This window comes from Pan troglodytes, chromosome 13, assembly GCF_028858775.2.
Source record: "Pan troglodytes isolate AG18354 chromosome 13, NHGRI_mPanTro3-v2.0_pri, whole genome shotgun sequence".
NCBI lineage: Eukaryota > Metazoa > Chordata > Mammalia > Primates > Hominidae > Pan > Pan troglodytes.
In genome coordinates, this window is record NC_072411.2 from 37,354,395 (window position 1) to 37,371,071 (window position 16,677).

Below are 16,677 nucleotides of genomic sequence, written 5' to 3' on the forward strand. Positions count from 1 at the left end.
AAAAAAAAAAATTTTTTTTTTTTAGTCTCCCTGTCCACAGACATGGTATACCACTCCATTCATTTAAGTCTTCTTTTATTTTTCATTAGTGTTTTGCAGGTCTTGTAAGTTTAACTTTATAAACAATTATAAACAAATTATCAAACTGTTTTCCAAAATGGTTGTAGTATTTTGCTTTCCAACCACATAAGTTTAACAATGAAACAGTTTGACACATGATAGAATTGGGGGAAAATTTACGACACTCTGTTCTTATATCAAATAATAGTGCCTTGCAAATGTAACAGAAGGTTTAGTTCTGGTTTATCATCCAAGAAGAATATTATAGACTAGACAAGATTTAGAAAGGGGACACAATCTAATTGTTAACATAACAGAGGGAGATAATGGAGTGTGGAAGTTAGAGGAGGATACATTGAAAAACTGAAATTATTCACAGTGAAATGATGATGACAGATTACAAATAGAATTGACAAAGAACAGCCCAGATAAACAGAACACAAACTTGCTCACTAAATACTGAACTATCAAAGTGCTCTGAAAGTGGAATAAAGGTATCATCATGAAAAGAGTAGAATGTAAATTACAAAGTAATTGGAGATCATCCCATCTGTCAAAAGAGGGACAATTTGATGATCAATAAGGATTATAAATAAAATTGATTAAAAAAAACATGAGTTAAAAACTCTCAAATACTCAATAAACTAGAATTAGAAAGGGTCTTTCCTCACCTTGATTTTTTCTCTTTTTTTTTGAGATGGAGTCTTGCTCTGTCACCCAGGCTGGAGTGCAGTGGTTCGATCTCGGCTCACTGCAACCTCTGCCTCCTGGGTCCAAGTGATTCTCCTGTCACAGCCTCCTGAGCAGCTGAGATTACAGGCATGCACCAGCCACCTCCAGCTAATTTTTATATTTTTAGTACAGATGGGGTTTCGCCATGTTGGCCAGGCTGGTCTCGAACTCCTGACCTCAGGTGATCCGCCCACCTCGGCCTCCCAAAGTGCTGGGATTATAGGCATGAGCCACTGTGTCTGGCCCTCATCTTGATTTTTTTTTTATTATTATTATACTTTAAGTTCTAGGGTACATGTGCACAACGTGGAGGTTTGTTACATATGTATACATGTGCCATGTTGGTGTGCTGCATCCATTAACTCATCATTTAACATTAGGTATATCTCCTAATGCTATCCCTCCCCCCTCCCCTCACCCCACAACAGGACCCGGTGTGTGATGTCCCCTTTCCTGTGTCCAAGTGTTCTCATTGTTCAATTCCCACCTATGAGTGAGAATATGCGATGTTTGGTTTTTTGTTCTTGCGATACTTTGCTGAGAATGATGGTTTCCAGCTTCATCCATGTCCCAACAAAGGACATGAACTCATCATTTTTTATGGCTGCACAGTATTCCAAGGTGTACATGTGCCACATTTTCTTAATCCAGTCTATCATTTTTGGACATTTGGGTTGGCTCCAGGTCTTTGCTATTGTGAATAGTGCCGCAATAAACATACGCGTGCATGTGTCTTTATAGCAGCATTATTTATAATCCTTTCGGTATATACCCAGTAATGGGATGGCTGGGTCAAATGGTATTTCTAGTTCTAGATCCTTGAGGAATCGCCACACTGTCTTCCATAATGGTTGAAACAGTTTACAGTCCCATCAACAGTGTAAAAGTGTTCCTATTTCTCCACATCCTCTCCAGCACCTGTTGTTTCCTTTTTAATGATCGCCATTCTAATTGGTGTGAGATGGTATCTCATTGTGGTTTTGATTTGCATTTCTCTGATGAGCAGTAATGATGAGCATTTTTTCATGTGTCTGTTGGCTGCATAAATGTCTTCTTTTGAGAAGTGTCTTTTCATATCCTTTGCCCACTTGTTGATGGGGTTGTTTGTTTTTTTCTTGTAAATTTGTTTAAAATGTAAGACTTATACCCTGAAAGCTACACAACGTTGTAGGATTTCTTTTTTAATTAAATAAATGGAAAGACATTACTGTTCATGAATTTGAAAACTTACTATTATAAAGATGCTAAACTCCCAAAGTTAATCTACAGAGTCAATGCAATCTGTATCAAAATTCCAGCTGACTTCTTTGCTGAAGTTGACAAGCTGATACAGAAATTTACATAAAAATGCAAGTGACACAGAATAGCCAAAACAACCTTGAAAAAGAACAAAGTTGAAGGACTTAAACTTGCCAACTTTGAAAATAAAGAGCACTGGACACCACTGTAAGTTGCTAACAAAACAACTTATTACATTGAAAATTAATAAATGAGAAGGAAAAAATTTATCCTGCCTTTCTTAAGCAAACTGAACCAGTGAATGTCCACATAATAAATTATGATGAGGTTTTATTTTAAAGAGGCATGCCAACTATTTTTTTTTTTTTGAGATGGAGTCTCCAGGCTGGAGTGCAGTGGCGTAATCTTGGCTCACTGCAAGCTCCGCCTCCCAGGTTCACGCCATTCTCCTGCCTCAGGCTGTAGCTGCGACTACAGGTGGCTGCCACCATGCCTGGCTAATTTTGTTTTTGTATTTTTAGTAGAGATGGGGTTTCACCATGTTAGCCAGGACGGTCTTAATCTCCTGACCTCATGATTCACCCACCTCAGCCTCCAAAAGTGCTGGGATTATGGGTGTAAGCCACCGCACCCGGCCATGAGGCAGGCCAACTATTAAATGAAGAAAGTGTGTTAGAATATCACCATTCTGCAATGTCCAAAGGCTTAATAATGTACTGAACATTCACAGCTGCTAACATCATAAAAAGAGAGGCTTTAGATATCTCCTAACAGAAGAAAACATCACTACAAAGGAGAATTGTCTCCAAATATTAGAAGTTTCTAGATCTAAATACGAACATGGAAATACAGAGGACAAAGGAACATGTTAAACAACACCATGAGGATGCAGGCAGCAGAATCTAGATTACAAAAACAATTTAGATTCTTCCACAATGGAAAAATAAATAAATAAAACAAGGAAATAAAAGAGAAACCCAAGACTTCAGTGACATCTATCATTTGCTGTATGTGAGCCTTATTTGGGTACTGATCTATATGAACCACAGGGAAAAAACTAAAAAGAACCCCAAAAAACAGTAAAATTATGTATTCACAAAACAACTGGAAATTTCAACCTTTACTTCATTTTTTATAACATAAAAAGTGCATTTTAATTATGTAAAATTAAATATGTTTTATGTGTGTGTGCATGTTTGTGCTTTTCCATAGGTTACTGAGGTACAGGTGGTCTCTGGTTACATGAATAAGTTCTTTAGTGGTGATTTGTGAAATCTTGGTGCACCCATCACCCAACCATTTACTGCATTTTAAATGCAATCAAGGGATTTAATGCAATTAATTTTAATTTTTAAGGTATAATAATGGTATTATAATTAATTACTTTTTAAATGGGGATTAAAATTTATAGTTTTTTTTAAATTTTACTTTTAGTTCCGGGATACATGTGCAGAATGTGCAGGTTTGTTACATAGGTAAACGTGTGCCATGGTGGTTTGCTGCACCTATTAACCCATGACTTAGGTATTAAGTCCTGCATAATTATTTTTAAGAACAGTCCCAGCCAGGCATGGTGGATCATGCCTGTAATCCCAGCACTTTGGGAGGCTGAGGCGGGCAGATCATGAGGTCAGGAGATTGGGACCATCCTGGCCAACACGGTGAAACCCCGTCTCTAATAAAATACAAAAAATTAGCCAGGCGTGGTGGTGCACACCTGTAGTCCCAGCTACTCAGGAGGCTGAGGCAGGGGAATTGCTTGAACCTGGGAGGTAGAGGGTGCAGTGAGCAGAGATCACGCCACTGCACTCCAACCTTGCAACAGAACAAGACTCCATCTCAAAAAAAAAAAAAAAAAAAAAGAACAGTCCTTCCTTACTCTTTAGAGACATATGTGAAACATTTTATAGATAAAATACAATCTCTAGGATTTCCTTCAAAATAATATGGAGTAGAAGAGGTAGATGGGAGCATAGCAAAAATAAAACTGGTCATGAGATAATCATTGTTGAAGCTGGGTAATGAGTACATGGGGGGTTCATTATACTATAGGATGTACTTTTGTATATGTTAATTTTTTCCATAATAAAATATTTAAAATAAACTACGAAATAAAAGTCATGAAATCCAGGAATGTGAGGATCCAACAGAGCAGAATGGCCCAAGGAAATTCAGGGTGACAGCTTTCTGCCATGCCTAAAGAAAAATCGGTTTAGACTGGAGCATAACAGAAGGCTGTGGGAGGAAAATCTCCAGGAAAACGAAAAAAGATTATTTTATGTGCTTATAAGACATGTTGGAAGTTGACAGATTGGTTGGAGTCTTTCAGTGAAAAAGCAGCAATAGCTATATAGAAAACCAAACAGATGGGAAAAAAATGAATTATAAGGTAAACAAAAAGTTGACCAAGAAAGGAACAGTCAACTGCTTGATTTAGTAGAGAATAATATTAATTTATTTAGTCCATTAATTTAATACACTTAGTCAATAATATAAAACTGGACACTGAATTACCAAATAATTCAAATACTGGAAGGAGAACAGAAGAAAAGGGGTGTCAAAGGGTGTTTATACTCTTGTCTTTTCACTGTTTAGTTATGTGATTTGACAAGTTACTTAACCGTTCCAAATACAGCTTAACCTTTCCAAATACAGCTTCCTCATCTATAAAATGGACATACTATCATCTGCCTTGTAGGATTGTTAAAGGAATTAAAGATAATACATCTAAAACACATGGCATAGTATCATATATAAAATATAATCATATAGCCAATAAAAATTATGTATTTTAGTTACTGATATCAAAAAATGTCCTAAGATAGTATTGATAAAGACATATTACAGAAAAGTGTGTACAATATGATCTTATTTATATAAAATTGCTTATCTATCAATTCATCCTTCTTTATGTACTTAAGTAGAGAAGCTGTCTAGAGGGAAAGTTACGAAAGCACTTCAATTGACTTTTAATTTTTTTTAGTTAAAGCCGATTTTTATTATTATTATTATACTTTAAGTTCTAGGGTACATGTGCACAACGTGCAGGTTTGTTACATAGGTTTACATGTGCCATGTTGGTTTGCTGCACCCATGAACTCGTCATTTACATTAGGTATTTCTCCTAATGCTATCCCTCCCCCAGGCCCCCACCCCCCAACAGGCCCCCATGTGTGATGTTCCCTGCCCTATATCCAAGCATTCTCACTGTTCAATTCCCACATAAGAGTGAGAACATGTGGTGTTTGGTTTTCTGTCCTTGTGATAGTTTGAGAATGATGGTTTCCAGTTTCATCCACGTCGCTGCAAAGGACATGAACTCATCCTTTTTATGGCTGCATAGCATTCCATGGTGTATATGTACCACATTTTCTTAATCCAGTCTATCATTGATGGACATTTGGTTTGGTTCCAAGTCTTTGCTATTGTGAATAGTGCCACAATAAAGATATGTGTGCATGTGTCTTTATAGCAGCATGACTTATAATCCTTAGAGTATATATCCAGAAATGGGATCACTGGGTCAAATGGTATTTCTAGTTCTAGATCCTTGAGGAATCGCCACACTGTCGTCCACAATGGTTGAACTAGTTTACACTCCCACAAACACTGTAAAAACATTCCTATTTCTCCACGTCCTCTCCAGCATGTGTTGTTTCCTGACTTTTTAATGATTGCCATTCTAACTGGTGTGAGATGGTATCTCATTGTGGTTTTGATTCGCATTCCTCCGATGAGCAGTGATGATGAGCATTTTTTCATGTGTCTGTTGGCTGCGTAAGTGTCTTCTTTTGAGAAGTGTCTGTTCATATCCTTTGCCCACTTTTGGCTGGGGTTGATTTTTTCTTGGAAATTTGTTTAAGTTCTTTGCAGATTCTGGATATTAGCCCTTTTTCAGATGGGTAAATTGCAAAAATTTTCTCCCATTTTGTAGGTTGCCTGTTCACTCTGATGATAGTTTCTTTTGCAGTGCAGAAGCCCTTTAGTTTAATTAGATCCCATTTGTCTATTTTGGCTATTGTTGCCATTGCTTTTGGTGTTTTAGTCATGAGGTCCTTGCCCATGCCTATATCCTGAATGGTATTGCCTAGGTTTTCTTCTAGGGTTTTTATGGGTTTAGGTCTAACATGTAAGTCTTTAATCCATCTTGAATTAATTTTTGTATAAGGTGTAAAGAAGGGATCCAGTTTCAGCTTTCTACACATGGCTAGCCAGTTTTTCGAGCATCATTTATTAAACAGGTAATCCTTTCCCCATATTTGTTTTTGTCGGGTTTGTCAAAGATCAGATGGTTGTAGATGTGTGGTGTTATTTCTGAGGCCTCTGTTCTGTTCTATAGCTCAATATATCTGTTTTGGTACCAGTACCATGCTGTTTTGGTTACTGTAGCCTTACAGCATAGTTTGAAGCCAGGTAGCATGATGCCTCCAGCTTTGTTCTTTTTGCTTAGGATTGTCTTGGCAATGCGGACTCTTTTTTGGTTCCATATGAACTTTAAAGTAGTTTTTTCCAATTCTGTGAAGAAAGTCATTGGTAGCTTGATGGGGATAGCATTGAATCTATAAACTACCTTGGGCAGTATGGCCATTTTCATGATATTGATTCTTCCTATCCATGAGCATGGAATGTTCTTCCATTTGTTTGTGTCCTCTTTTATTTCATTGAGCAGTGGTTTGTAGCTCTCTTTGAAGAGGTCCTTCACATCCTTTGTAAGTTGGATTCCTTTGTATTCTCTTTGTAACAATTGTGAATGGGAGTTCACTCATGATTTGGCTCTCTGTTTGTCTGTTATTGGTGTATAGGAAGGCTTGTGATTTTTGCACATTGATTTTATATTGTGAGACTTTGCTGAAGTTGCTTATCAGCTTAAGGAGATTTTGGGCTGAGACAGTGGGGTTTTCTAAATATATAATCATGTCATCTGCAAACAGGGACAATTTGACTTCCTCTTTTCCTAACTGAATACCCTTTATTTCTTTCTCTTGCCTGATAGCCCTGGCCAGAACTTCCAACAATATGTTGAAGAGGAGTGGTGAGAGAGTGCATCCTTGTCTTGTGCCAGTTTTCAGAGGTAATGCTTCCAGTTTTTACCCATTCAGTATGATATTGGCTGTGGATTGATCGTAAATAGCTCTTATTATTTTGAGATGCATTCCATCAATACCTAGTTTAGTTAGAGTTTTTGGCATGAAGGGCTGTTGAATTTTGTAGAAGGCCTTTTTGCATCTGTTGAGATAATCATGTGGCTTTTGTCATTGGTTCCGTTTATGTGATGGATTACATTTATTGATTTGCGTTATGTTGAACCAGGCTTGCATCCCAGGGATGAAGCTGACTTGATCGTGGTGGATAAGCTCTTTGATGTGCTGCTGGATTCAGTTTGCCAGTATTTTATTAAGGATTTTCGCATCGATGTTCATCAGGGATATTCGTCTAAAATTCTGTTTTTTTGTCATGTCTCTGCTAGGCATTGGTATCAGGATGATGCTGGCCTCATAAAATGAGTTAGGGAGGATTCCCTCTTTTTCTATTGATTGGAATAGTTTCAGAAGGAATGGCACGAGCTCCTCTTTGTAATTCTGGTAGAATTCCCTGTGAATCTGTCTGGTCCTGGACTTTTTTTGGTTTGCAGGCTATTTTTGCCTCAATTTCAGAGCCTGTTATTGGTCTATTCAGAGATTCAACTTCTTCCTGGTTTAGTCTTGGGAGGGTGTATGTGTCCAGGAATTTTTCCATTTCTTCTAGATTTTCTAGTTTATTTGTGTAGAGGTGTTTATAGTATTCTCTGACGGTAGTTTGTGTTTCTGTGGGATGAGTGATGATATCCCTTTTATCATTTTTTATTGCGTCTATTTGATTCTTCTCTCTTTTCTTCATTAGTCTTGCTAGTAGTCTATCAATTTTGTTGATCTTTTCAAAAAACCAGCTCCTGGATTCATTGATTTTTTGAATCATTGATTTTGGTTTTTTGTGTCTCTACCTCCTTCAGTTCTGCTCTGATCTTAGTTAAACTATTTCCTGCCTTCTGCTAGCTTTTGAATGTGTTTGCTCTTGCTTCTCTAGTTCTTTTAACTGTGATATTAGGGTGTCGATTTTAGATCTTTCCTGCTTTCTCTTATGGGCATTTAGTGCTATAAATTTCCCTCTACACACTGCTTTAAATGTGTCCCAGAGATTCTGGTACGTTGTGCCTTTTTTCTCATTGGTTTCAAAGAACACCTTTATTTCTGCCTTCATTTCATTATTTACCCACTAGTCATTCAGGAGAAGACTGTTCAGTTTCCATGTAGTTGTGCAGTTTTGAGTGAGTTTCTTAATCTTGAGTTCTAATTTGATTGCACTGTGGTCTGAGAGACAGTTTGTTGTGATTTCTTTTACATTTGCTGAGGAGTGCTTTACTTCCAATTATGTGGTCAATATTAGAGTAAGTGTGATGTGGTGTTAAAAAGAATGTATATTCTGTTGATTTGGGGTGGAGAGTTCTGTAGATGTCTATTAGGTCTGCACTGTGTTCAAGTCCTGGATATCCTTGTTAATCTTCTGTGTCGCTGATCTGTCTAATACTGACAGTGGGGTGTTAAAATTCTCCCATTATTATTGTGTGGGAGTCTAGGTCTCTTTGTAGCTCTCTAAGGACTTGCTTTATGAATCTGGCTGCTCCTGTATTGGGTGCATATATATTTAGGATAGTTAGCTCTTCTTGTTGAATGGATCCCTTTACCATTATAGTAATGGTCTTCTTTGTCTCTTTTGATCTTTGTTGGTTTAAAGTCTGTTTTATCAGACACTAGGAGACTTTTACTTTTTTAAGAAAATGTTTTTTCTATGTGTGGTTTGTTAAAAATAAGTATGAATAACTTTCCAAAATGAAACAAACTATCTTTAAATCAATAAAAGTAAAGGAAATGAAACAACTTATAAAGACAATGTTAATGCATGGGACAAGGCATTCCTAAGAGAAAATTAGCAGATGATAGCATTCATTACATGTAAGATAGATAAAACTATGTAAAAATAATTAGATCTATAGACAAGAGTAGAAATAAAAAATGAAAACAGTTTACTTATTAGTGTAGTAGAATTATGGTATTTTTCCTTTCCATTTTTATTGTTATAGTGCTTAATACATAAGTACATATATTTTAAAACTTCTTACTCATATTAAGCCAAAATCTACCTCCCTATTAAGTTCCACTGCTTGATACTAGTTTTGCTCTCTGAGGCCACAAAGACAGAAGTCTAATTCTTTTAGAACATGACAGATCTTTAAATATTTAAAAACCTGCTCCCCTTAGGGCTTCTCGTTTTCAAATTCCTGTAGGCTTCATAAGATCAAGTACTATGTCTTATTCATCTTTGTATTGCCGGCAGCTCTGAAATAATGTCTTAAATATAGTAGGCAATCAATAACATTAGACATTTTTGAACTGAATATGAGATTCCTCTCATTATTCTGGTCACCCTTTTCCAGATATGTTTTCATTTGTTAAAATGCTTCTTAAAACATGGCTTCTAGTTCCCTCTTAGTTCCTCACACTCATTGTCTTCAATGACCCTCTAAAACCTACTCCAACTATCCCTATGGTTACAACCAGGTCCTAAGAAACCGTTCTACTTGGTAAATTGAGACATTCTACTCTCTACTTACCCCATCCTTCGAAGGTGCTTGTTCATTCATACTCACTATGTCTTTACTATTGCATCAATACATTTCAGTCAACTGACTCCTCTAATTTCCAAATCCATTATATTTTTTCTGTCTTCACATCTTTCCTCAGCCCTGTTGATTTCTGAGTTCATACATTACCTTTGTTCTTATGAATATAGCTTAAGTTCCCTTGTCCCACAGTCCATGCATCATAAGCTGTTGAAAAAATCCAATCTTGAATGGATCCAACCTCAGGATCAAAAAGGCCTGAAGCCTTTTCCATGCCTGTATCCAGGCTGCTGGGTGTGGCTGGAGAAATTGTACCTTAGAGAAAACTGGTTCCATTACAAATCTGCAGTTGCTGATCTCAAATGATTACTAGAGCTGTTAACAATCCTACCACACTAATCTCATTCTCATTTGGTAAAATTTCAAACCACATCAACTTTCATGAAACCTTTAACCCTCTATTTTTCCATTTCTCTGAACCTATGATTGTCCTTCCCATTCCACAGAGAAAATATAAACTGTACAATGCAAACTCTCAACTTCCTGCCATCCCCGAAAGTACAGTATATTTCCAATGATATAATGACATGCAACCATAATGTATACCATTTATGTATATGAAAAAAAGACAAAAACGGAAAGTACAAAACAATGTTTATGCTTATATTACAATCTTTTTAAAACAATGAATTTGCCTGAATATGCACACAGCTTCTGAGGGACGATTAAAAACTACATACAGTTGCCTATAGGGAGAACTTAGGTAAAAGGGATTTTTCAATGTGTATACTCTTCCATAGGTTAGAATTTTGAACCATGTGAAATATCTTAGATAATAAATCAAATTTGTAAACCTAATGATGTATGTTTCATGCTCTAAGTTTTACATTATAGGGACTAGGGGAGGCGGAAATGGGGTCAATTATTTAATGGGTACAGAGTTTCAATCTGTAATGATGAAAAAGTTCTGATGATGAGAAGTGGTAATGGTTGCACAACAACAGAATGTACTGAAACACATTAGAATGTATTGAAAGTCACTGAATTGTACATTTAAAAACGTTTAAATGGTAAATTTTGTTGTACATATTTTACTGCAATTGAAAAACCTAAAACATATACAGGCAACTGTATCTACTGAACTGTACATTTAAAAATACTTAAATGGTAAATTTTGTTATGCATATTTTACTGCAATTAAAAAACTACAATACTGATAACTAAAAACCAAACTACCCTGCAATGTCTTCTTATTGCCATTATGATGAAGAACAAGACTCTGTATATTATCCCTACCTAACTCCATCACTATCTTGAAACTCTCTTCTTTTAGTTCTAGAATATTCAACTAGGTTAGTATTTGACTTGAAAACTCAGTGAAGGCTGGACTATGTGGGTCTTGTTCCGTAATGCATATCTGATGGCTACTACATGGCTTAGCATGTAAGAGGCATCCTAAAATACTTTCAGAATGAATGGATAAATTCAAAATTAAACTGTACTCTAAATGCAGTCTAATCAATGAATGGAGTAGAAGCACCCCTTACTCCAATTTAGCCTAAGGTTATTCAAAACCACAAATCTTTTAGAACTGAACTATTGATAAATAGGTGAGGGTTTCTCAAATCCCTTCCACACAAAGCTGACTTTCTTATCTAATTATTTTTCAAACATATCTCTGCCATCCACTATATTAACTATTTCTCTCAGATTCGAACCATTTGCAAATGGAATAGACACAACCTCTATTTAGCCATGGGTGAGAACATTAAATGCAACAATGCTGAGGACAAAGGAGGGACAGTGCAATTCCATGAGAGACTTTTTTTTTTATTTAATTTAATTTAGGCCAGGCTCAGTAGCTCACGTCTATAATCCCAGCACTCTGGGAGGCCGAGGCAGGTGGATCACGAGGTCAGGAGATCAAGACCATCCTGGCTAACATGGTGAAACCCCGTCTCTACTAAAAATACAAAAATTTAGCCAGGCATGGTGGCGCGCGCCTGTAGTCCCAGCTACTTAGGAGGCTGAGGCAAGAGAATCGGTTGAACCTGGGAGGCGGAGGTTGCAGTGTGCTGAGATCGCACCACTGCACTCCAGCCTGGGTGACAGAGCAAGACTCCATCTCAAAAATAAATATATTTAAAAAATAAAAATAAAAATAATTTAATTTAATTTTAAGTTCCAGGATACATGTGCAGGATGTGCAGTTTGTTACACAGGTAAATGAGTGCCATGTGGTTTGCTGTACCTATCAACCCATCACCTAGGTATTAAGCCCCGTATGCATTAGCTATTTATCCTGATGCTCTCCCTTGAGACATTTCTTGAAGCTGACAATGACCCATTAATTAACAATCTTTAGGTATGTCTATAAATACTTTTAATTTGTATTATCATGCAGCATTTTTCCTCTCATAAAAATTTAGACAACGAATTCTCCTTAGAGGTGGAAATGGTACAAAATATCAATGACAAATAACATTTTAAAAATTGATGAATTATTGTTAAGATATTCTAGACACTATTCTGTGTGACACAGAGTAGTGTCTAGAATATCTTAACAGTAATTCAAACATAACATTACATCAACATAGTAATTCAACAGTAATTCAAACATAACATTAACACACCATTGGAAGAGGCTGGGCGCTGTGCCTCATGCCTGTAAATCCTAGCATTTTGGGAAGATGAGGTGGGCAGATGGCTTGAGGTCTGGAGTTTGAGACCAGCTTGGCCAACATGGTGAAACCCTGTTTCCACTAAAAATACAAAAACCTGCCTGGTGTGGTGACACACACCTGCCGTCCCACCTATTTGCGAGGCTGAGGCAGGAGAATCTCTTGAACCAGGGAAGCGGAGGTTGCAGCAAGCAGAGATTGCACCACTGCACTCCAACCCAGGCAAAAGAGCAAGACTCTGTCTCAAATAAAACAAAACAAAACAAAACGACAAAAACATAATATTAGGGAAGACCAATATGTCTTCTCACAGCATACTTTTTGAAGACAGCTGCTGGTAACAGGATGCTTGGCTGGGTTATCTATGTGTTCTCTTTTTCTATGTAAAAGAATATTTATTAAAGTTGCCATTCCCTAAGTTTTCATTACTTCCAGGGGAAAAAAAAAACAACATAAAAGGAAGTGAGATAGAGCAAGCCATTTAAACTCACCAAGTGCTTATAAAATGACAGAGGGGAACTGGGTGATCTCCAAAGTCTTTTAGCTTTAACAATTGATCATTCAATGTGCTAATGGTTGACAACTGAGTATGTTGCCTTCTCCAAATCATATTTGTATTTATAGTTTCTTCTAAATATAACCCTGTGAAGTGAATGATGTAAGGCATTTTGGATAAGAGATGTTCTGGTTGAGTAATACTTCTGCTGTCTGTCTCAAGTCAAACCAGGTAGCTGGTTACCTATACCCTAACTTCTCATCCCTGAACTACATTTGCATTAGTACATTTGTGTTTGTCATTACTTAGGTATTTAATACACTTTATAAAAGCAAAATTATATTTTTGCTGAAGCTTCACTTAACTTATTTTGAATACAGTCATGACATTTCAAATATAAAATATGGGTCTAGAACTGAATAACTAACCAAAATTTGCATTCTGCAAAATTATAGTGTGAAAATGACACCTTCACAGAATCAAAACATTATGGAAAAATATATAGCACTCCACAGACTAACTTAAAATGCCAGGAAGTGACTTGAGCTGAGTTAGAGTCTATGGAACCATAGTGCTTTCAAGGTAAAGAAGTAAAGGAATAACATAAAACTTCTGAAATGGAACCTGAAAGAAAATGCCTTTTGAGAAGCATGATATTAATCTTGAAATGGCTTTCTCCAGAAAACAGAACATGTCCTCCACAATCATAAAGCATTTCACAGAGATGAATTTTTTTATGAAACAGGGTAGGCATTAAGTAAGAAAGAGACAGGTATACTGTCTCTTTCTGTTGTCATATGACAAGTTCTAGTCAGGAAACAAAAAAAGAAATGCTTATTGACCACGTGGGTTGTTCCAGACTCCAAAAGATAAATGCAGGTAAGTATGTTTGTTTTATGTGGGCAAATTTTTGGCATTTACAGTCTGCAACAATTACAATTAAGGGCTTCCCACCAATACCTAGCATCATGAAAAAAAAAGACCTATGATAGGAACAAAATGAATATTTAGAAATGACATGCCAGGAACCATGGTTTTTGGCTATAAGGAACTGAAACTCTGAATCAAGATTGTTTAATAAAAAAAGAAATGTTTTACAACATGAATAAAAGGAATTCAGAGTCCAGGAAGGCTCCTGGATTGGTCAACTCTTGTATTCCTTGCACCTTGTCACTGTGCCATTAAAAAGCTTGCCTCATCTAAACCCGATACCCACCATGGTCAGAAGACAGCTACCAGAAGCAGGTAGGACAACATGCTTCTTTGTTCATATTCAGCTTAAGATGCTTATCTTGTCCTCCATCCTGGAAATAAAGCCTTTCTTCAGCATGCTTGGCACAAGACCAACCCTAGACCGTTAACAGTTGTCTGAAGAATACTATGTGTTAACTGGCTTAGAATGACCAGAATCCATCAGGGAAAAAGGATACAAAGTCAACTTCCCCAGAGTCCTATAGATATGTATATATAACTGAAGTAAATCAGAAACCTGTTTGGAAGGAAGACGGGGTAGACAACTAACAATGTTAACTACATTTGCTGCTGTTGATTTCCTAGTGGAGGGAAGGGATATTAATTTGTGGCACTGTAGCAAAATCATTATAGTCATTTCCATGCACTGTTAAAAAAATCACTTGGTAAAGACTAAAGAGTTATTACTTTGGTCAAACTAGCATCTAAATGGATTTATAGTTTAATCAAAACTGATGTTAGCAAATTAATTATGCCCCCAGTTACCAGAAAAACAACTAAGAACTGTGTCACAGAACTCTCTCAGTCCAAGTCACAAAACTATAATAAATTAAAATTCTTAATAGAAAGTAGCCAAATTATACTAGTTTTTCCATTTTTTTCTTTTATACAGAAGTAGTAAAATAAATGTAACAGTGTCAGTTATGTAAGTACTCCTCTTAGTATTTCACTTAATATAAGAAGAATCCCTGTTTTGCTCATGATTTTTAAAGTCAATATGAAGAAACCAAACTTTGAGCTGGGAAAGATTATCCAAATCACTTAGTTCAGCCATTTTATTCCAGAAGCTCCAAATCTAAAGTATAAGAAATGCTTCTCCAAGATGATTGTGCTGCGTATTTTTTAATACTATGTCAATATTCAGAGCAATTTTAAGTTATATCTGAGTAACCCCATTAGTTTGACAACATCTGTGAATTTAGCAGATGAATGATGTTATTCATGTCAAGAAGTTACATGGATCTAGCATACAAAAAAAACCCAGATCCAGTATTCAATAATTCAATAAACATTGGATATCATGTGCCAGGTGCCGTGTTAGCCATTGGGAATAGAATACTGGAAAAAACAAGTGTTCTGCCCTCAAAGAGCTTCTAGCTAGTAACTCACTCCAATGAGGAATACAATGCAGGTCAAGTTCCCTATCAATCTGATCACTTGCCACTGCAAACTGGTCTCTTGTTATAAATCTCCAGCCAGCTGGGTAATCACACTATGCTGAACAGTTAAACTAACAGCATGCAAAGTGGACACCACAGTGCCGCGTGGCTTCTATAGAGAAGTCTCAGAGACTGTCAGTTGGGTCAGGGGCATCAGAGGCTACCATGTTGACAATTTCAAGACATCCAGGGAAAATCAGTGCGTGTGTTTTACACATATACATTTTAAAAAATACAAAAGATAACACAATTTTCTGTAATTTCCTTTTCTTTCAACACTGTATCTTGGAAATGAGTTGCATCAAGATTACACAGTATTCCACTGTATGGAGGTACAATAATTTACAGTAAGTTCTCTACAACTAGTTGTTATCCAATCATGTATTATTTACTAAACATGCAATTTCAATTTTGCATACATGTGCATATGTGTGTATGTGTATATCTATATGTTGTGTATTTAATAAATATGTGAATAACACATAAGAACATACATGAACAATTACATACAATAGTATATATGAACAAGTGTAAGATAAACTTATATTTTAATTGCTAGAATAAATGTATGGGCTTTTCAATGTTTGGTCGGTATAGTGAAATTTCTATCAATAGATGGTATAGGCCAGGCAGGGTGGCTCATGACTGTAATTCCAGCACTTAAGGATGCTGAGGTGGGAGGATCGCTGAAGCCCCGAGTTCCAGACAAGGCTGGGCAACATACTGACACCCCGTATCTACAAAAAAAAAATTTTTAATTGCCAGGTGTGGTGGCTCATGCCTGTAATCCCAGCACTTTGGGAGGCCAGGGTGGGCGGAACACCTGAGGTCAGGAGTTCGAGAACAGCTTCACCAATGTGGTAAAACCCGTCTCTACTAAAAATACAAGAATTAGCTGGGTGTGGTGGTGCATGCCTGTAATCCCAGCTACTTGGGAGGCTGAGGCAGGAGAATCGCTTGAACCCGGGAGGCAGAGGTTGCAGCGAGCGTGCCACTGCACTCCAGCCTGGGTGACACAGCAAGACTCCGTCTGAAAAAAAAAAACAACAAAAAAAACAAAGAATTAGCCAGACATGGTAGTGCATCCCTGTAGTCCCAGCTACTAGGGAGACTGAGGTGGGAGGATCACCTGAGCCAAGGCAGTTGAGGCTGCACTGAGCCATGATTGTGCCACTGCACTCCAACCTGGGTGACAAAGCAAGACCCTGTCTCAAAAAAAACCCAAAACAGATGGTATAGCCATAACATTCCTTTCAACAATGTAAGACAGTTTGTTTCTTCATATGCTCATTGATATACTGTTTTGTTAAATGTTATAATTTTTATAACTGTAATAGGTAAAACTTTGTCTTACTGTAGTTTCAATTTAAATTCCTCTTATCAATTAGATTTATGCAGTTA

At 36.8% G+C, this 16,677-nt stretch overlaps 1 protein-coding gene across 23 annotated transcripts in view; it reads right to left on the minus strand.

Annotated features, from left to right (window-relative positions):
• The window catches only part of ZRANB3 (zinc finger RANBP2-type containing 3), a 331,454-nt gene that overhangs the window by 123,491 nt on the left and 191,286 nt on the right, over positions 1–16,677 (minus strand). The window contains exon 1 of one of the 23 annotated variants that reach the window (XM_063791151.1): positions 14,082–14,210. The exons of the other annotated variants lie outside the window; for them this stretch is intronic. The gene's annotated coding sequence lies outside the window, so the exon portion shown is untranslated. Of the gene's footprint in view, positions 1–14,081; positions 14,211–16,677 lie in introns of those variants that run through there. 23 annotated transcript variants of the gene reach the window in all.